The 21,756-nt window shown below is 40.4% G+C and overlaps 1 protein-coding gene across 1 annotated transcript in view; it reads right to left on the bottom strand.

Annotated features, from left to right (window-relative positions):
• LOC107313521 (transmembrane protease serine 11E-like) overlaps positions 1 to 17,553 on the bottom strand; it is a 37,885-nt gene extending 20,332 nt beyond the window's left edge. The window contains exon 1 of the mRNA XM_032444518.1: positions 17,458 to 17,553. The gene's annotated coding sequence lies outside the window, so the exon portion shown is untranslated. The remainder of the gene's footprint in view (positions 1 to 17,457) is intronic.
• Between the last annotated feature and the right edge of the window lie 4,203 nt (positions 17,554 to 21,756).

Raw genomic sequence — 21,756 nt, forward strand, 5'->3', positions numbered from 1 at the left:
TATCTAAAGGGAGGCTATAAGTAGGAAGGAGGCAAAATCTTTGGCAGAGTCTCCTGTGGCAAGATAAAGGGAAATAGTTCCAAACTGAAGGAGGGGAGATTTAGATTTGATACAAGGAAGAATTTTTTTTTACAGTAAGGGAGGGACAGGTTTCTCAGTGAGGTGGTGGATGCCCCATTCCTAAAGACATTCAAGGTCAGGCTGGACAGGGCTCTATGCAACCAGATCTAGCTGCAGATGTCCTTGTTCATCGGGGGGGAGCTGGACTGTAACACCCTGAAGTGTCTCTTCCAACTCAGATAGACAGTCACCATTACCAAGTACCTAACAGGTTTAGCACAAGATTGCAGAGAGATTCTGCCTGTTGGTGCAAAGAGAAGCCTAGACAAATGTTAGGGAATTAGGAGGGATTGTGATCTTCATAGGTACCACTACAAACAAGGGAAGAAGAAAGAGTCTGCGGGCAGAATGTAGGATGCCAAGTGGGAAGCCAAAGACCAGAATGCCCATAACAGCCAGTAGGAAAGCAGTCTTAGTGCATGGCTAAAGCAACAAAATAAGAAAGAGAGGTGCAGATTCATCAGGGACTGGGGAAGCTTAGGGGCTAGATAGATCCTAGCAAAGGATGATTAGGAAAACAACATCTATACATCCTAACAGGAATTTGCATACAAGCATTATAAACTGACTAGCAGAAAGCAGTCTGATGCACAGGGAGTAAGCTATTCTGAATGCCATGATAGACGCTGCATCCCCAAGTAAAGAATAGATCAAATTGACAAAAAAAGTAAAGAGAAGTAAGAAAAAAAAAAAAAAAGAAAGAAAGAAAAAAAAAGGCTAATATGAACAGGATGCAGAGAGGGAAAGCCAAAACAGTGCTTCCCATGTTTAACATAATTATCTGAGAAAGTAGTGGCATCACAGTCCTGGAATACTTTACTGTAAACAAGGGCATAAACGCAACTACACAGCTGGCCTAAAGGAAGCGTGGTGGCAGGAAGACAAGAAAAATACCACGGAACAATTATTTCAATTACTTTCAAATAAAATCTAAAATCTTTACACCGAGCAGTCAGGTAATACTGGATTTCTGCATGCTGCAAGGAAACTCTCAGGATGGGAAGCAACTCTGGATTCAGACCTGACTGGTACATAAAATTGCTTTATAATATTTCTACCATGTACCTGGACAGTATCAGCATCTAAGTCAACACTTATACAGGGAGACCAAAGCCAGAAGACCAGCTACTGCCACACTCAATTTCAAAGACAGCAACCACGTACATACAAAAAAATCAATGCACCTAAAGGGAGAACTTAAAAAGAACAGCAAGATCTCTGGAGACATACAGACTATTTCAAGACATCATCCAGCCTGTCAAATAAAAAAGCCTTCAAAAAATCTCAAGAGTATGCTTAAGGAAAAAAACTAACACCAGGGAACAAAAAAACATATCCCAGAAGAGGAGAAAAAAATGGAAAGGGTAATACACTTAGGCACATAAATTGCACAAACACAGACAGGTAGAGGCATATCAGAACCAACTAGATGATTTGTCTTAGAAACAAATTGTCATTAGAAGGGAGAGGAGAGAAAAGCTAACAGCAAGAAGATAGCTCTTGAGAACAGACAATATTCAACCAGGTAAAGGATGAAAAAATTACACTTGCTGATGGTGTGCAGCCTCTCACCCAACACCACTCTACTGCCAGATGACTGGAGAAAATTGGAAAAATAATCCTTAAAAAAAACTAAAAACTTTTGACAACGCAGTTAAGATCTGCAAAAAGAGATAAATTAACACAAGCAACTAAGTAATATAACAACAGAATAAAATAACAAGTATTCCCATAGATAAGTTATATGGAGTAGAACCATAATAGATTTTGTAAATCCAAGTCCTGCTTTGAAAATCTTTATCAATTCTTGAGCAAACCGATGAATAAGGCAGGTCTGACTTAAACAAGATGCCTTACAAAGGGCTTCTTAAAAGACCCAAGCTGCCATGAGATACAAAGGTTAAAGACAGAAAAACAAATCAAAATAGAGGAAAGAGAAGAAAATGATAATGATTTTTGGTGAAGCCTAGTCACATCTCATAGGAATCTCTGTTGTTTATTATATTCATAAATGGTATGGAAAAAAGAAATAAGTGAGATGATAATCACCTGCCAAGAAAACACAAGTCACTTCATTCACAACAATCCTAAATTCATCTATCCTAAACTCCTGCATTTACAAAGATTCCTGACAAATTGTTCCACTCCTTTTGTTCAGATTCTAGTTCTCTTTTCATGAAGAATCACAAAATCACCAAGGTTGGAAAAGACCTACAAAATCATCCAGTTCATCACTCATCCACCCATCACCAATAGTTCTCACTAGACCATGTCCCTCAGTACCCAGCTCACTACAACCTCCCTTCATGTAGTGATAGAGATCAATGAGGTCTCCCCTGAGGCTCCACCAGACTGAAATAAGTCAATATCAATTCAATGCTACGGTCCTAAACACAGCTCTTGAGGCAGGCAGCCACCAGGAAGCCTTTTTGAAGGGAAAGGCTGAAGAAGACTCCAGAGCTAGGTCTGTTTTTCCCTTTGGTAAAATAAGTAGCTTAATTGGCTTGCATTCACTAGATGAGCTATTTTTCTTTTCTCTTTTAAATACAAGGCTGTTCCCATTTTCAAGCTTGCAATAAAGTATCATAATTGTAATGATTGCAGTAGTTCTGTTACCCTTCCTGTGGTCTTCCTAGATTGCTGGAACTCCCTGTTCTCAGCACTGGTGAGGCCGCATCTTAAGTATTGTGTTCAGTTTTGGGTCCCTCACTACAAGAAAGACATTAAGACCATGGAACATATCCAGTAAAGGGCAATGAAACTGCTGAAGGGTCTGGAGCACAAGTCCTATGAGGAACGATTCAGGCAGCTGGGATTGTTTAGCCTGGAGAAGAGGAGGCTCAGGGGAGACCTCATTGCACCCTACAACTTCCTGAAGGGAGCTTGTGATGAAGAGGGGTTTGGCCTCTTCTCCCAGGCAACAAATAGGACCCAAGGAAATGGCCACAAATTGTATCAGAGGAGGTTTAGATTAGACATAAGGAAAAACATTTTCTCTCAGAGTGGTCAGGCACTGGAATGCCTGCCCAGGGAGGTGGTGGAGTCGCTATCCCTGGCAGTGTCCAAAAGGCATCTGGATGAGGAGCTACAGGGCATGGCTTAGTGGACAGTTGAACTAGTAGATCTTTTCCAACCTTGTGATTCTGTGATATCCTGTATCAATCTTTGGAAAGGCGTTCATTAGATATGACACTTAGCAGAGTTCTTCAATTGGTCAGTAATACTAGCAGGATTAGACCACTCTGATACAGTGGTATCAGCTACTGGATATGCTCTGTTCACCAGTGAACAGTCTAAATACCTTGCATATAAGCTGCAAATTGCTTACAGCAGAGATTACTGCACAAGCAAACTGCACCAATGAGTTTTTAGAAATCCTCAGTTGGTATGCTACCAACAAAACTCAGATCACACGTATTGCAAGCAGATGGGAGGGGAGAGACAGATCCAAAGACAGTGGGCAAGTAAATCGTTTTTTTTTTTTGTTTTTTTTTTTTTTTTTTTTTTTTTTTAATGACTGATGACTCAACTTTTTCTTTCTTTCCTTTTTTTTTTTTTTTTTTTTTTTCCTCTCCTCAATCTTGTTTTACTTCCTGCTCTTTTAGAAACAAATTGCACAGATTCATCCAGGACTGAGTCAAGCTGCATTTACTCAATCTCTCAGTTAAGGCCCTTTAAAAAAAAAAATAAATTCCTTTGCATTATCATGAAGTAATTTTCTGGTTGGAGACTTCTGCCTTGTCAATCTCTTCCCTAATTGAGAAACATACATTATCAAAGAACTGCCCTGACTTGCAGAAAGCTGAAGAATTGTCTTAAACACTAAGCCATTAACAAGATCTTGCTATGCTAATGTGTCATCATAATTGTCACAAGGGCTGCTGAAGTTTTTCCCCATCACATTTGCCATGACTGTTCTTATTTTCTTCTTTAAATGAGATGGAGACATATACATGCCTATTGCTATAGTGTTTAGCCTCTCCTTGGGCAAATCTGGAACTGTAGAGAAGGAAAAACAATCATCCTTGTAATGAGTTGTCCAGGTAGAAATTAGCGCTGAATTAGAAACTGATATGCAGGTATCAGTCTACATCTGATTCAAGTCATAATTATTTCATTAACACCCACTAGCTGAAGATTGCTGCCCATAACTGTAGGAGGGCAATTGAGGTACATGAAGTGATGCACATGCTTGGAAGACTAAAATACAAGGTTTGTTAAAGGCAAAGTAAGACGAGTGAAAAAGGAGAGCAGAAGGATTAAGAAAAAAAATATCTCTCCTTATAATTCATTTCTGGATTTACGTTCATCTGTAGTGGATAAAAAAGGACTTAAAAATATATTGTTTTCTGTTTAACAATTGCTCTACAAAGCTAGAAGATAAATGTAATTTACTAATTCCTATTGGAAAGGAAGAAATCAAGAACGTGTATGTCATGACAAAGTACCTATGTGTTATTGTGAGTCTGTGTGGAAAAAAAAGAGACTGAAAGAAATGGAAGGGGTCATGATCTTGAGTACAGCTCAGGTTTCTAAAAAAGAAAAGTAAAGGTGATGGCAGAGAGTAGAGCAGATGAGAATCAAGAGATATGGTAAAGCAGACCTTAGAACATACATTCATTATGCTTGCCATGAATTTAAATTTGGAAAACTGGAGAAAAATATAAGAAATTGGTATCATTCCCACACTGTTTTAGTATCCAGAAGTTGATGTCAGGTAAATTTGAGGCTACAAGCAATAAATAAAAGTATATCACTACTTGAACTGCTGGACCTCAATACTAGAACATCCAATGTTGGACACCCACTACAAGCCCAGCGGACCCTGCAGCCTCATGGATCCAGAACCCTTCCTGCCACACCAAGGAGAATGTCACAGTTCCACCAGATAAATACTAGTTTCAGGACACACAGAGCAAAGAGATCATGGTGCATTTTCTCACTCTTGTCCATCCTGCAGAGAGCTGCACTAGACTGCCACTCATAAGAACACAGGGCTGTATACAAAGGCATGCACAACTCAGTTCCATCTCTGGTACCTCAAAGCTCACATGTTCAGAGAGGAATCATTATTGAAGACAGATCCCAACTCCTTCCAGCAACCAAAGTGTCCCAGCAGTGAAGTCTACCAACAACCATGAAATACTTCTCTGGTAAGCCTGGAATCTCATTCCCTGCAGGAAACAGAGCAATGTACAGATCATGCTTAGGGTACATTGTAACACTGACCACTGAAAGACAGACTGCTCCCCATGACAGGACAGACTACCTTCCTATAATGAGCAATTTTCTACTGCTAACTTTGAGTCACTGTGCTTCAAAATTTTTATTAGCGATAACACAGCATTTTAAAGACTTCCTATAGATATAGTTTAAAGACTTTCTATTTTATAGGAAGACCAGTGCCACCCTGGTGCCAGTACTTTCACATATTTACACAAACAGAACACACAAATATGGAATGCTTTGCTATAACAAAGTTAAATGCATGGAAAATCTCTTTGCAATGAGCAGGCAAGTGATCTCAGGATGTTCCACCCTTCCTGCTTGCTGAAACTGGGTAGGCCAGACCCTGATTTGGGTTGCTAAAAACATAAAAAGGCTGGCTCAGGGAACCAGGCTTACATTGCATTTGGGTGGGGAGACAGGATCAAACAGTGCTGGTGACAGCTGAGTTTCTCAGGCTGTCTGCATAACTACAAACAGTTTGGGTACCTCCCTCATTTGTGGAAAAAAGACTTAGGTGGAAAGAGTCTCAGTCTCTCTGAATCAGATCTACTAAGCACAGACACTGCCACGTGGCCTGAGCCTAAGGAGTCTGGTCAGTGCACTACAAGAGGAGAAGATTGGCAGTGATAAACGATATCTCACCGGAGAGAAGATAAGTCAGCAAAATCATTTGAGAGTGTCTAGGAAAGGTTTGGGGCCTGGGTGAAAACAGTACTCTGATATTTACAAAGGATGCAGGGGCATCAGCTTTGAGCCAAATGGGCATAATCACCTCTCACTTGCTCACTCGCAGGGAGAAGAGCTAGACCCAGTGGACAGTTAAAGGCCTGCTGCTGCAGTTATTAACTCACATTCTCTCATGGGTCAGTAAGCAAAACCAGCATGGTTTTACATGGACACTAGAAAAATAAATAAATAATCAACATTTAAACTGAAAAGAAATCCAATAAATCAATAAATTATTCAACATGATGAAGCATAAGATCAAATACTTGTTGGTTCAACAAGAATTCTTAACAAATGCTGAATGACCATTCAGTGGAAAAAGAGAAATGCTTAACCGTCTCATTGACAATGCAGGAATGGCTTGAAGCCAGAACTGCGATTCAACCATCAAAAATGGAAAATGCAAACCTACTAAGTAATACAAATGATCTCCTGAAAGTTAAAGTGTTACACCACGCACAGCAATGGACTCCACCTGGAACACAGTGTAAAACTGTACTGTCACAGATAAACTACAGAACTACATCCAGATTGGACAAAAAGATGGCTGCCAAAATAATTAAAGTAATGGAAAGTTATTCTTATGAGAGGAAGGATGGAGATCAACAACAAAAAAGCAGGACAGATTGAAGTCCACTTTAAAAGCACACGCAGAACAAAAGCTAAACAGAATCAAAATCCTTAGTTGCTCTTCTGCTACAAAGTTTGACAAAAATTAGCAGCACCTGCAGCACTGTAAAATTCTAAGCTATGCAGTGGAACAGCCATGAGAAGGCCAACAAGGTCCTCGGTTGCAGTTCAAGAAATAGAAGGAACTTTTAGAAAGAGGTCAGTGGAGGGCCACGTAGAAGACTGGGGCCTGGAACATTGTCCTTATAAATAAAGGTTGAGAGACCTGGGGATGTTCAGCTTGGATAGAACCCCTACTTCTGTAACCATTAAGTCCTCTTTTGTGTGGCATTGCTTACCTACTTGTGGAATTTGGAAAGATGCACGTCTTCCACAGCAGGAAAAAAAACAACACATTGGTATCAGGGTATTAGAAGGAGGAGAGTTTCTTACTGATTCATATGGATGAGAGCTCATCCTTAAGCAGTCAGCTTCCTCTTGAGTAGTTTATTTGGGTAGAGGAAGCAAAAAAACCACAATTACGTGTCAGAGGAGACAAGCGAATTTTTATGCTTTAGGAAAACAGCTGCTTGGTTTCTATTTATATAGACAATCTTCTAGCTTGAAGACACAGGACAAAAAGAAATCACATCACACAAGCTCATCTCAACTCTTGCTGCAGTTTTAATTGCTGGGCCTCAGAGTATAGTCTCTGAGCTTTGGTAGACTAACCAGCATGCTTTCAGAGACAAAAGCATACACAAAGGGTGGCTTTTTTACCTTCTGTTATTAGGGTGCCACTCCAAATAGCTGGCATCCTGCAGGATGGCACACAGAACAAGTCACTTTGGCTGCAACACAGGCTCAGACCAGCCCATTGTCTCACAGTCAACTGATCAACAGGAACGTTTTAGACACAGAGCTACAGTCTCAAAGCAAATAAAGGATTTACCAGGGTCAGTGCTCAATTCCTTCAAAAGTATTTTGAACCCATTACAGAAGAGATGAGCTGTAATAACAAGTGTTACAAGACAGGTTCAAGCCATATGCATTTGTGACTTGCTAACAAATAAGAAATATTTCCCTCCACACTGAATGACCCTTAGAAAAACTAAATGATAGTTACAGCTTTGTGGTATTCGATCCAACACTCATCTAACAGGTGTTAGCCTTTGCAGAGTGCAAAAGTCTAGAAATCTACATTATTTTTTATACAAGTCCGTAAGATATGCAAACTGATGCAGTCCATAAAAACACTTTGCAACAACTGTGATTACCTTTTACAAGGGTTTGGCTTGGCATGCACCAGTCCTCATTCATTGTAGTCAGTATTTTAGTCCATATATTCAGGAACTTTCCCAGGACAAACCCTTGGGAAGGGTTTGGCAACCGTAAACCTTGCGTTGGAGGTGAAGAATATGTTAAAGATTTTCAGCCATCCATGACATTTCTACAGGAACCAGCAAGACAAAGCTTTAAGAGAATTCTAGTGTTCTTGAAAAGGCAAAATGGAATTTCCAACATCTCTAGCCAGGAAGGGAGGCAGAAACCCTCCATTAGCCACACTTAAAACATGGACACAATCATGGTAGAATTATCAGAAGCATACTCAAAAGCTTTTGGCTGACATTTAAGTACACATTTCTATTTATCTTCATGAACAGCTCCAGTGGTTTCTGAAAGAAACTGCCAGGCCAGCCCTGTATCAACTAACTTTGAGAGTCCATTGCTTGAACACACCAGCTAGTCTTCCAAAGACTGATTATCTTTACCCCACACACTAACAAGTGTTACAAGGTGATCCTAAAAGGAACTGAGGCTAAAGAGAGAGGATGGCAAACAGCACACATTAGTGAACTACCAGTTACGTGCTACACTGTATTAACTAGCCAACTGCAAAAAACTTACTTCCAGTTCATTTGTAATAACATGTTAAGCAAATATAATTTTTGCTTTGTTCTGTGATGGGACAGAAGCAGGCATGTAGTCAACATGACTCAGTTGAATTGTATTGTATTGAGCAAAAGGGATCCAAGGGTGATCTCTTTTTCCAGCATACTCAATAATTCTTCCTGTAGCACCGGGGTGTGGCACCTTTGTAGCATTATCAGAATTTCACTCTCACCCCCTTTCTCTCTCTTAAAAAAAAAAAAAAAAAAAAAAAAGAATAAATAAGAAAGCACACGCAAAAATCAGAAAGTAACCAAGGAAACACGCACATTTTCCTCACTCCTGCTCCCCTCCACAGCCTTTATCTTAATGGTCATCCTCACCAATAGCCCGAGGACTAGTTTTCCTAAATTTTACATAACTTCTTCTAGTTGACGTTGGAAAGAGGTGGAGCAGCTGTTGTAACAGCAAGAGGCCATCTGTCACTAGCCACAAGATTTCAGATAAAAACCTAACAGGTAGAATTCTCCCACACAAACTACCAAAGCCTGACAAAAACCTAAGTATAATTAGTTAACAGAAACATACACTAATCACAGAATAGTTTGGGTTGGAAGGGACCTTTAAGATCATCTAGTTCCACCCCTCTATATCTAGACCAGGTTGCCATGTCAAGTCTGGCCTTGAATGCTTCCAGGCAGGGGGCATTTAGAACCTCTCTGGGCAACCTGTTCCAGTGTTTCACCATTCTCATAGTTAAGAATTTCCTCATAATATTTAGTCTAAATCTACACTCTTCTAGTTCAAAACTACTTCTCCTTGTCCTGTCACTACATGCCCTTATAAAAGTCCTTCCCCAACCTTCTCATAGGCCCTGTTCATATCCTAGAAGGCTGCAATAAGGTCTTCTTTGAGCCTTCTCTTTTCCAGGCTGAAGAGCCCCAGCTCTTTTAGCCTGTCCTCAAAAGGGAGATGCTCCAACATTCTGATCATCTTCAAGACCCTTCTTCAGACCTGCCCCTACAACTCCAAGGTCTCTTTGTGCTGGGGACTTCAGAACCAGACTCGGTATTCCAAGGGCCTCCAACTGCAGCATGGAAAACATTTCTGTTTGCAGAATGAAGACACCTATAGCATTTCAGGAGAAGAAATGTTGTTGTTTTTTATTACAGTAGAGAACTTTCTACTTCAGCACTGCATCATTTAAGAGCTTCAAAAATATAATTTCACCACACATTAAAAAAACAAACAAACAAAGAAACCCACTCAATTTTAACTTGTACACATAAAGTCCACAGATGACACCATGTTGGGAAGAAGTGTTGGTCTGCCTGAGGGTAAGAAGGCACTACAGAGGTATATGGAAAAGTTGGATTGATGGGCTAAGACCAATTGTATGATGTTCGACAAAGTTCCAGATACTGCAATTTGGCCACAACAACCCCATGCAATGCTGCAGGCATTGTTCATGGCCATCTTTTGCACTGGTCTCCCAGATCAAGGAGACTTTCAAACAGTTTTGAAGCATAAGTCAACCTTTGATTCCTTCTGGAAAACAAAAACACACTTAAAAAAGCTACGAAAATGGTTTTGGAAGCAGCCCCCTTATCCATATGAGCACTTTTCCAAACATGAGACTGACTGTACAGATGAAGCACACACAGCATGCTGAACTTCCCTCTAGGCAGTTACTTAAATCTAAACTAAACGCAAGCCTAAAACATTAAATCAGCTCAAGCTGCCTAAGAAGAGAAGGAGATACTTGCAGCATGGCAGGTTAACAGCTCAATTTATTCCCTCCAGCTCTCAGGCAGCTCTGGAAACCTCTGCTAAGCTTAAGCTGTTCAGAGAACTGCCAGGATACAGCTTAGCAAATTTAATGCTACCTGCATGTTATGTTCCACACATCAGATAGTATGAGATACATTAGGGTGAGCATACTGGTTATACTCCTACGTGCTCCCAGCAGGCCTAACTATTAAATGACTTAAAGACTTAGAACAAAATACAAATTTGTTTCAGGTTCCCATGTCATGGCACTGGAACAAGTTTATTCTTCTTAACCAAAACAGACTTAAGAAACAAAGGAGAAAGAATATGGGAAGAAAGGCTATTAAGACAATACTGTCCAAGAAACTAGAGATGTATCCATACATAGATGATAAAAAAAAACTCTTGTCTATAAAATAGAAACAACAAAGGATCAGATAAAGTGACAGAGGAAAAAAAAATGTAATCAAGACAAAACAAATAATACGCCTTCTACCAGCATGTCAGAACAGAGAGCCAAGTGGATCTACAAATAAGACTATTGAGGCATTTGTGGGAAATGCAATCAGAACAAAAAGTTAAGGAAGTTTTTCATGCCAGCTTGGAGAAGTTCATACTCTGGAACATTCATTACTGTCAGATAACATTCACACAAAGAAAGAAAACTTCTTCAAAGGGGATCACAGGGAGGAAAGAACAGAAGCTTCCTCTCCTGAAGGCAGCTACTTGAGAAGGCAGCGAGGAGGGAAAATTGCTAGGTTAAAACTTCAGCTGGTTCTCAAGTTGTTACTTCTGTGCACATAAGGTAGCCAGTAAATGAAACAGAGACTATTAGCATGCGGTAATAAACATAGGAGCGGGAATGGAACAAGCATCAAAATTCCTGTCAGGGTTCTTGGCTAAACTCACAGAGGAGATGAAAAAACTAAAGTCCTGGATACTTCTGAAGTCCATCTGCCAAGTTAGTAAGCAACCAAACATGCCTCCAAACAAGCCAGGGATCACACAGGGCAATAGCTTTAATCACTCTGTATTATCTGTTAACTATGTTTTTAAGCATCCACAGTCAGAACAAGTTGTACCACACTTTTCCCTCTTTCTCAAGAAAAGAAGTAGTAACCTCTCTCAAGTTTTCCTCAAGACAGAGTGACACACATGCAGTTATCAGACTGGGGAGGATTTGGGGTGAAAAGCCATACTCATTCTATTAAGTTGGATCTAGACAACTCTATGGCAATTGGCATAGTCATTCTAATAGGGTTCTAGATTACAGCAATCCTCTATAAACTCTTCCTAGGGAAGTAAGACTTTCCATTGCTCTTTCTATCATGAGCAGTCTGGCCACCTGTTGCCCTACTCCATAGCCTCTGTTCTTCCTTGGTAAGCTCCCAGGGCTCTGGAGCCTTTTGCCACTTATCAGTCAAGCAGAGAGTACGACCCAAGCATTAGGTTTCACGACCTACTGTCCCCTCTCTTTTTGGGAAAACAAACCCAACATTCCCTAGGTTACCTCAATAACATCCAATCCATATGCATACCTTTCAGTGCCATCTAGTTAGAAGTTTTTAATTAACTGCTCAAATTAATGTAGCTAGCTGTGATATCATCTGCTTGGTACCAGAGGAAGTGAAATCACTAACTTTTACAGACAATCCTATAAGCAATGCTAGATGACTGAGCCATAAAATAAGGACCATGCTCTCCCTCACAGAAGGACAGCTGAGAACTAAAGAGCCACCAAAAGCCAGGAATGCCTCCAAAGGAGAGGCAGCCATCACCAGCCTTCCAGAATGAGGTGATGACATTGCTCAGCAAACAACCCTGATCGTTTCTGGCTGCCTCAGTGACACATTGTCCTCATAAGACTCAAGACCACGATATAGCCACTTAAGTTAAACAGAACACGTTGTGGGCACATCTCAGATTTATAACCATTAGAAGCATAACGAGTGGAGCTGACAGAAGTTGAAAAGTTGAACTGAGCAGCTCAGGCATTTATGATGAATTCTTTTGTAATGCTTACACCTTTAAGAAGAAGAAAAAATCATTTTAAAGTAAAGAAGCCTAAATATTGAACTAATCTAGCACTGTCAGAAAGACCTCTCCCAGTTGATTCTTGCAGTTTTTGTTAAGGTACGCTGCCAAGATTTTATCTTATATACCCATATTCAAAGAAGCTTTAATATTCAAGGAGGCCATAATTAAAGTAATTAACCTATCAAATACACATAATTATTATATCAACTTCAATACTCCGAGGAAGAACCTAAAACTAACATGCTGTTACATGATGCTAGTTTAAAGAGAACCTCAAAAACAGCAGTTAGTAGGCTATAAAATAAAATGAGGCAATTAAAATAATTTAACCCACTGATGGTACTATTACCATAGAAAAGTACTTGGCTTGGTTGGAATGAAATTTATCTTCTTCATACAGTGCCATATTTTGTATGTGCTATCAAAACCGTGTTGATATCACACCAGTATTTTAGCTATTGCTGAGCTGTGCTTGAACAGCATCAAGGCCTTCTGTGTCTCGCTCTGTTCTTCCACTCGCTAAAACAGCAAGAAGCCTAAGGGTGGGCAAAAGGTTGGGAAGAATCAGCCAGGACAGCAGACTCAAATTGATCAAAAGGGTACACACAATATGCTCTATATAAAAGGCCAAGGCCTTACTGAAATGTTTTTTGTTCATAGATTGGCCAGGAATTCTGCTTGTAGAAGGAGGTAAAGTGATAGCCTTTGCATTGCTCGTCCTCCTTTTCTCCTTTCCTTCATTTATACCATCTCTATCCATAAGTTTTTCTTGCTTTGGTTCTCTCAGTTATTCTCTCCTGCTGCTGCAGGCGGAAGAATTTCATCATGACCCACAAGTTTTGCTCATTTCTCATCCAATCCTGTCACTCATCCCACTATGGATGGAGCAAGTAAGCTGCTGGTGTGAGCTTATCTGCTGGACAGATTCATCTCCCCACACAAGACCAATGTTACCACTGAGAAAGCAAAGTACCAGTGATCATACAGGTCAATTTAGAAATAAGTTTAGGAGTAATTATGGTACAGGAAAAACTACCATGAATTGAAAATTTCTTATAATAGGGATTTCAAACGAAGGACATAAAGACATCAAAATCCAGCCAGCCGAAAGCTTCCAAAACTACCAGACAAATAAAAAGCAAATAAGTCTATTGCAGTGAGCCTACAAATCTTTGCATCCACTTAGACTTTATGACATTAAGAACAGAAGATCCTCAGGACTGTATTAATTGTTTCTAGAAAAAGGCAAAGTACTCCTGAAGAAAGAAGCCAAAACTCAAAGTGCCAGAAAAAAACCCAAACTCATGCAAGTCACATAGTGCATATCTGAGGTATCCAAGACTTGCAGAAGTATCCTAAAACAAGAAACATTAAATCCTGTCAGAAACAAGTAGACCAATGGAGCTCGTGTCCCAGTGGTGCTAACAAATTCAAAGAACACCCTCAGATTAAATTAGACCTACGTATTATGACTCATCTAAATAACTGCCAAGCAAGCTGTGCCTGAAAAAAAGAAAAACACCTCAGCATGTAAGAATTTCTACACCCAGGTCAGAGAAGGTGAGCTGTATTTCACTGATTTACTTTGCTGCAGAGCTTGTCAGTGTTTTGCAAAGTCAAGGTGGCAAAGGAAGAGCAGAAGGGACAAATTACAGTTCACAGTACAACTGGAATGAGTTGCAGAAGCAGCTTAGTCCAACAACTGAGGCCAGGAGGAAAAGACAAGCACGTTTTAAAATGCATTAATAGAGAGCTGTATAAGGATGTTTGACTGGAGGATGTTCCCAGAAATCTATTGAGACAGATTTTTAAAACTTTCCTGGAATGAATCACCGTGCCCTCAATTTCACATCTCCTCTACTGCATTTCAGTATCACCTTCACAATATCTCCTTCTCTGGTATGATCCCTGTTAGGGCCCAAGTGGTCCCATTAGGCTCTTCCCTCTGAGAGGCATGCCCTCACCCTGAAAAACAGTGCTTTTCAGCAAGGCATATCAAGTCCCATAGGAATCCTTGCCACACAACTGCCCACCATGGTTTCCATCATCAGGACTCAGCCACTGAGTGTTAGCACACTCTATCCAGCTCAGACTCTCTCAGCTACACATCACATAAAGAGAGGGGATGATGAGCATGGTACTCTGGTTCTACACATTATTTAAAATCTTAACTTTAATACTCTAGAAAAATACATCCACAGGTGGATGTGTTGTCTCAAATAAGAGAGAACTTCTTGATATCAATTCATGGGCAGTTTCCCGTGAATGATAAACAATTCCTTTGTTTCACCTCTGACAACACTACATGAAGTGGGTTTCCACAAGATCAACATTTCAAACACAGATCTGTTAATACTTGAATTCTGATACCAAATTCAGAGACCAACATTTTCCTACCACCATTCTACCACTTCTGAAGTGGAATTACAGTCTAGTAAATTCAGCTCCATTTCTTTAACACATATTGCAAGGTAAAACACTAAATGTCAACTCCAAACATCCTAAAACTTGAAGGCGACGAAATACTCAGCATCAAGTTATCTACATGCTTAAAATAGCCCAGCCTGTTCTTCCAAGCTTTAATTGCTGATATTCTAGAGCTTCTATAAATAAACAACCAGGAGTAGTTAAATATAGCTGATCACACCTGTGGTGGGGAACTAATCAGATGACCCATCCTTTCAGCCCTGACTTGTAGAGCCCAACTATTCATCTACAAAACCCCCATAGCTTTACTGCTAACTCAAGATTTTAAGTATCTATTGAAGATCACACTGATAAGAGCTTGATAAGTAAACTTGTGCAGAAGAAAAATGTACAACAATTGAAATAAGATACACAGAGCAAATTTTCTGATTAAACACCAATATTTTATTGGCCCTCAAAACTGAGAAGTACTGTGGTATAAAAAGAGGGTGTGACACCAGATAACAGCAGTGATTCACCTGGAAGACAAGGAATACAAAAGCAAGAGACAAGCTAAAACCTGCACTGCAATGAGAATACATGGCGTCATAGCCTTAACAACTCCTCTCGTGCTGGAAGGAAAGGTTAAGAACAGGGCAATGTGGTTTTCATTGGAACAAATCTTGGGAAAAACTATATCCATCAAAAAAACAACCACAAATAGCCACTACCAGTTAGTCTACTGATGATGCACGCTACAGCCATTCACAAACAAATACAGTAAGACAGCATAAACCAGCACAGCTTTAATAATTTGAACTGACACATTCATTCACACCAGAGATGGACCACAGAGACTGCAAAGGTATGGGGGAACAATATTGGGAACAAAGGAATTTCCTGCCTCTATAGAACATCTCAACTTCATTATCTACATGCCTACATGCACAGAATGAGATATTAAAAGTTCATTCAACTGCTATCTACTCACTTTTTAAGTAGGGTTCCTCTTTCACCAATAATGCAACACTGTTCCATTCTGCTACGGTTCATGTTATAGTGGTCAAGAAAAAAAACACATTATAACTTCTAAGTCCAAATATATGCACAAACATTTTTTTACTTCCTTCCCTTCAGTTCCTCTCAGATATTGTCTCTTGCAGTCCAGGGCAGAAGAGGGGGAGGCATGGAAGAAAAAAAGGCTACTGCCTCTGTTGAGAGGAAGGAAGACCTTCATGACCACACCTTGTTCAATACCTGAAGTTCCACTAAACAGATGGGAAACTGGGCTTCATTTTGGTTACGTTTCCCAGTGACCTACTTCATAGAAAAATCTCTACAACCTTGCCACACACAAACTTCCTTCATTCTCTAAATTTGACTTCTCCGCAACATTATCACAATGAATATATGCAGCCTTAAATCAGACTTTCAACAGCAATTCACAGCCAGAAACATCAGCAAGCAGAAGTCCTTGCTGCATCATTCAGCTCCAACAGCAAGAACTCAGCCTTCTGAAGAAGGTGACATTCACAATCTGGCACCTAATCAGCACACAGTGCTATCTTCCTTTATATTCTGGTCTGAAAACCTGTCCGGAAAGGGGAACTCTTTCTTTTTTTTTTCTTCCTCCTCAGATGGGACAGAAGAGAGGAAAAATAAACTGGCACACGATTATTAAGCTTGATGTATCTTTTCCCCATTATATGTTATTGAAAGGTATCTGTCCATCATGTACAATTTTAAACTGTACTGCAGCCAATGGGTGTGATTACTTTTGTAGAGCACTGGATACTATTTTTGTGACCAAAAAAAATTCCTTGGTTACCACAAGGATGCTATTTATCTATTTCAGTCTAAGTTAAGGTAGGGCTATCTAGCTAATGATAGGGTTATCATAGTACCATGAAGACATCTGGACTTGTCAAGCCTGTTCTTTAATCCTTTGTCTAATTGGGCTAGACAGTTTGTACCACACAAAATAATTGTTCATACACTTCTAGTGAGTTAACAATTGGAAAGAGAGCTGTACTTCTGTATTTTTCAGTAACTATGAACCATGGCAGACAGAGGGGAGCAAGAAGGGAACACCAAAAAACATTCCTCGCCTCTTTGGTGCAACATAGTATATACACCGAGCTCCTGCTAAAGAGCTTATGGGCAGTAAAAAAGCTAACTGTAACATGATTCAGAAAGGAGAAAAAGAACATGTTTAATTTCAAGTATCTGACTAGGGACTCGCATCTTCCATAATACTTGTTCAAGAGCTTTAATAGTTCTGTAAATACTCTGCTGAACTCAGGCCAATGCAAATGTATTTCTCAGATGTGATTATGACATCTCAGGGATGACCCTAACTGTAGACTTATGTCCTTCTCCTGTTTCTTGGGGAAACAGCAAAAGAAGCAAAAACTTACCACTTACAAATGCCACCCACAACAAATCCTGCTACCTCCAGACATGGTCTATCTAGGTCAAGAAGCACTTGCATACCAGTGATCTAGAGTGAGCCCTGGGTTTTCTTTCCTCTGAGCATAATCACTATGGGTCACATTCCAGCAACAAAGAAAGTAATTCAAAATGGTCTTATATCAAAACGTGCACCAAATGTAATATGCTGCCACCTCCTGACTCAGTAGGAGATTGACCTAAAAATTTGTGAAGACATACCAGGTGGCATCTGGACTCAGGGTAGGATGCATTTACTGCTGCTGAAATGGGACAGTCCTCTTCATGTCTATTCAGCTCCTTAAGAAGTCATCCTGAAATACATAATAATTGTTTTCTTTCAGATCAGCAATTTGAATCAAGTCAGAAAGGATTCTGTTAGAACTGAGGATAGCACAACTGAACAAAAGGAATGGCAGAGATAAAAAGAAAGGGTCACCACACAGCAGAACACTGAATGTCCTCAGCTGTACGTGAGGTTTGATATTTCAAGTGGAAGTGCTCAAACAAGGGAAAATAGCAGCAATGGCAATGAAATGGAGGTTTTTCAAATAACAACAACAAAATAAAAGCACAGAGGAGAACACCCAGCACAATCAGCTTTCACCTGTGACTCGCATGTCATGGAAAGTGACCATTCAGTTCTCTAGTGTCACTGTCTTGCAACAAAGCACTTCCAAAAGCATTTATTGGGGGAATTTATTCAGAAAGAAGTTAACCTTCCTTTAAATCTAATGCATGTATCACCTTTACCATGACTGGGGAGATGTAAATGGGAAAGAAAAGAAAGGAAGGGAAGGTGGATGAAAACTACACTGAACAATGAACAAACAGGCAAATATCAACAATAATTGGGAAAAGCGGCCAAACAAATATCTTGGGAGATAAGAAAATATCTTGTTGACTTCCAAGAACTTAAATTTCACTGTCTCTTATAACTCCAACACTGTGCTGTGATGCCTGCCCTCCCCCCAAGTCTTCTGTCATTAGCTTACTAATTAAATACATTTTTAGAATAATACTTTCAGGGAGTTTCCTGTTTACACTGTAATAACACAGTGAGCCAATAAACTCAGTGATTGGCAGTACTTGGACTTGGCATACACTCAGTCCAGAGTACAGCAATTATCTCATAAACAGGAAGCACGCTACTGCCAGTGCACTCAGGCCCAGGAACAGAAGGCACACAAACCACATTTCTTCACTAGCTGTTCCTGCAGTCTACTTAAGGTTCAGACCAGAAATCAGGACAAATACAAACAAGACTTCATCACTCTGTATGACAACAAGTGTACTGAAGTTTTTCTTTCAGAAAATTCACAACTTTCTTTTTATAGAAAACATATTCCATGGGCTGACACGGCCAAAATAATGTCAAGCATCATAAAGTAAATGTAGAAAGGATTTTTGGCATAACCAGACTAGAACACAGCAGAGCAAAGTGGTTATAACCTACACCTCACTGCTGCAGGGTTCTAGGTAAAGGACAAGGATTAACAATCACACAATCTGAAAGTCTGGAAGCCTTTATGAGAATGATAGGCATGGTGACATTATCCAAATGCACAGAATGCAGATCAGCAGAATCCAGCTACATGAATGGCTCTCTGCCATGTACAAATGTGCCTTTTGAGAAGAGGAACAGTGTTAAGTCTTGTCCTGCAATAGGGAAGACAAATTCCAAATCAATGGATTTCTCATCTCAACCCAACTCAGATCAATTAACCTACTTTAAAAAGGTGGTATTCCATCATGTCAGTCCTGTACAGCGCCCAGATCACCTCACAAACCGACTAGAAAGGTAACTGAAGCACAGGCATTGTTTTCACCTAGATCATGCTAGGAAACTATGCACCAATCCTGAATTTCTTTAATTTTCTTTTTATTTTTCTTTCAGAACAGGTTTGTGCAAAGCAATTAACTGCCCCTTAAACTAAAAGGCTGTGCACCAAATCCCTGGCACACCAAAAGGAATCCCACTACTAAGCTTAGTATCCCTTTGTTCCCCCTCCCGTTTCCTTCTGGATTTGTTATACTGTAGCTGTGGCTTTCCACATAGGCTACAAACTGCTTCACTGCATCAAGGAGCATCTCTTACCATACAGTTCTTGCACAAATGCCCATCAACATCCGAACTGGAAAATGGCTAAGGCTGGAAGGGATTTCTGGAGATGGTTTAATCTTGTCCTCACAGTCAAAAGAACATCACAATGAGACTCAGTAGAAATGATTTCAACTTCAAGTAAGGTTTCAGCTGCTGTCCTCATCTGCAGATTTTAACTTTTTTCTAAACATACTACAGTAAAGGTGGTAGACACTCGCTACCTGTAATTACACTTTGTGCCACAATAAATGGATGAAACCCAGCTACACCTGGCTGTCAAGCATGGCCTTCTCCAAGGCTGCCCTATAGCCGCTGCAAGATTCAAAGAGAAGTACACTGTCACAAACTGCAGATCTAAGTGCCCTTCCAGTTAACTCACATCAATGGTACCACCTAGTGGAAGGCACACTGCCTGGCAGGTTTTTTGGCTGGTTCTCTCTCAAACATCCTTACATAAATCTAATCTAAAGAAAGCAATAAATCAATATCACAAGGTAACCACCAGTAAATGAGAATGCAAGCATTGCTCAGGAACAACACAGGCCAAGTGAACCTGTTGCACACATTCCAGATGCTGAAAGTTACTCCAAAAGCTGCTTACCCAACTGAGGTGATAGGAACATGTGCCTACCAGACTTGCTTTTCAGTCTGTGATTGAAGAATTGAGAGCTTAGTGTCAAAAAAACCTGCTAGGGTCAAGTCCTGCATATATCAGTAAGCGTAACTTCACAGAAAGGATAAAGACTCACAGATGAGTAAACGTTGAATCAGAGCACCAAAGCAGTAGCAATCTTTATTCAGATAAAGAAGCCACTACAAAGCTGAAGAATGTTTACCTTTCCATCTCCTGTAAGAATCACAGTTATTTCAGTATTTTTTTTCCCTTCACCTCATTCTTGTTTGTAATATCTCCCCGGAAAAGTACTGTAACTTCACAGTGGTGTCTTTATACTCCTTTGGGGCTTTGCTTTGATACCTTTGAAACAAGTTGGATGACACCAACCAACATCACTGCACGTTTTGTACCCTGACCTTCATCACTAGAATGGAAATGTGCTCCCTCACAACATTCTAGGTCAGGTAAACAAAAGGTACAAGGCTAACCAGATGCTTCTTTGTAACCTACCCACTCTGGAAGAGCAAGCATACACATCAGAGATCCCAAGCAAGGCATTCTGAAACTGCACTGTTCTGATAAGAGGAAGTCATGGCACCAAGATGACTGCTGTGTACATCACATGACACTAGCAGATACCTACAGTTTGAGAATAAGAATTGCCACTCAGTCTATAGCAGCTTTCACCATGCACTACAGCCTTTCCCAAGGGGCAGAATAATCTGGTAGAGCTTTTGTAACATGAAGAGTCTAGCTAATAGGATTTACAATACCCTAGTGCACAAAATGAGCTCTCAGATAATTGTGAGTTACATATAGCTCCAATGAAAATACTCAGATGCCTCCATCACCTCACAAGTTACCTAAAAAGATAACTAGCTGTTTTCACCCAGGTTACATTAGGAAAACACATGCCAATCCTAAGCCTCTTTAAAGGCAACATGGCTTGATAAAACATGCTTATTTTATACAGAGAATCATAAAATGTCCTGGGTTGAAAAGGACCACAGTGATTATTGAGTCACAATTGCCCTGCTCTGTGCAGGGTTGCCAGTCACTAGACTAGGCTGCCCAGAGCCACATCTAGCCCAGCCCTGAATGCCTCCAGGGATGGGGCATCCACAGCCTCCTTGGGTAACCTGTTCCAGTGCATCACAACCCTCCATGTGAAAAATTTTCTCCTAATCTCTAACCTAAACCTCCCGTGTCTCAGTTTAAAGCCATTCCCCCTCATCCTATCATTGTCCATCCTCACAAACAGCTGTTCCCCTTCCTGTGCATACACTCCCTTGAAGTATTGGAAAGCTACAATGAGGTCTCCCCAGAGCCTTCTCTTCTCCAAGTTAAACAGTTCCCTCAGCCTTTCCTCATAGGAGAGCTGCTCCAGCCCTCTGATCATTTTAGCAGCTCTCCTCTGGACCCGCTCTGAGAGTTCCACATCCTTCCTGTTCTGTTGGCCCCAGGCCTGGACACAGTACTCCAGATAGGGCCTCAGAAGTGCTGAGTAGAGGGAGACAACCAGAAAATAACTAGTTCAGCTTGAGAAAAAAAGCAGAATAACCACAGCCATACTTGCTGCAGACCCACAAGCCATTCATGGAGCTGAGATAAACCCAAGGAAGCTCAGTTCCCAGCACTAGGGAAGGTCACAACTGCTGTGCTCTGCTGAGGAGTTACAAGAGCTTTACTACCTCAAGCAGCCACCACAGAAATGCAAAAACATCAGATGTAGAACTGCCCCCATACTGAGAAGGCAAAACAGAATCACAGAATTATCAAGGTTGGAAAAGACCTAGAAGAT

This window comes from Coturnix japonica, chromosome 4 (assembly GCF_001577835.2).
Source record: "Coturnix japonica isolate 7356 chromosome 4, Coturnix japonica 2.1, whole genome shotgun sequence".
NCBI lineage: Eukaryota > Metazoa > Chordata > Aves > Galliformes > Phasianidae > Coturnix > Coturnix japonica.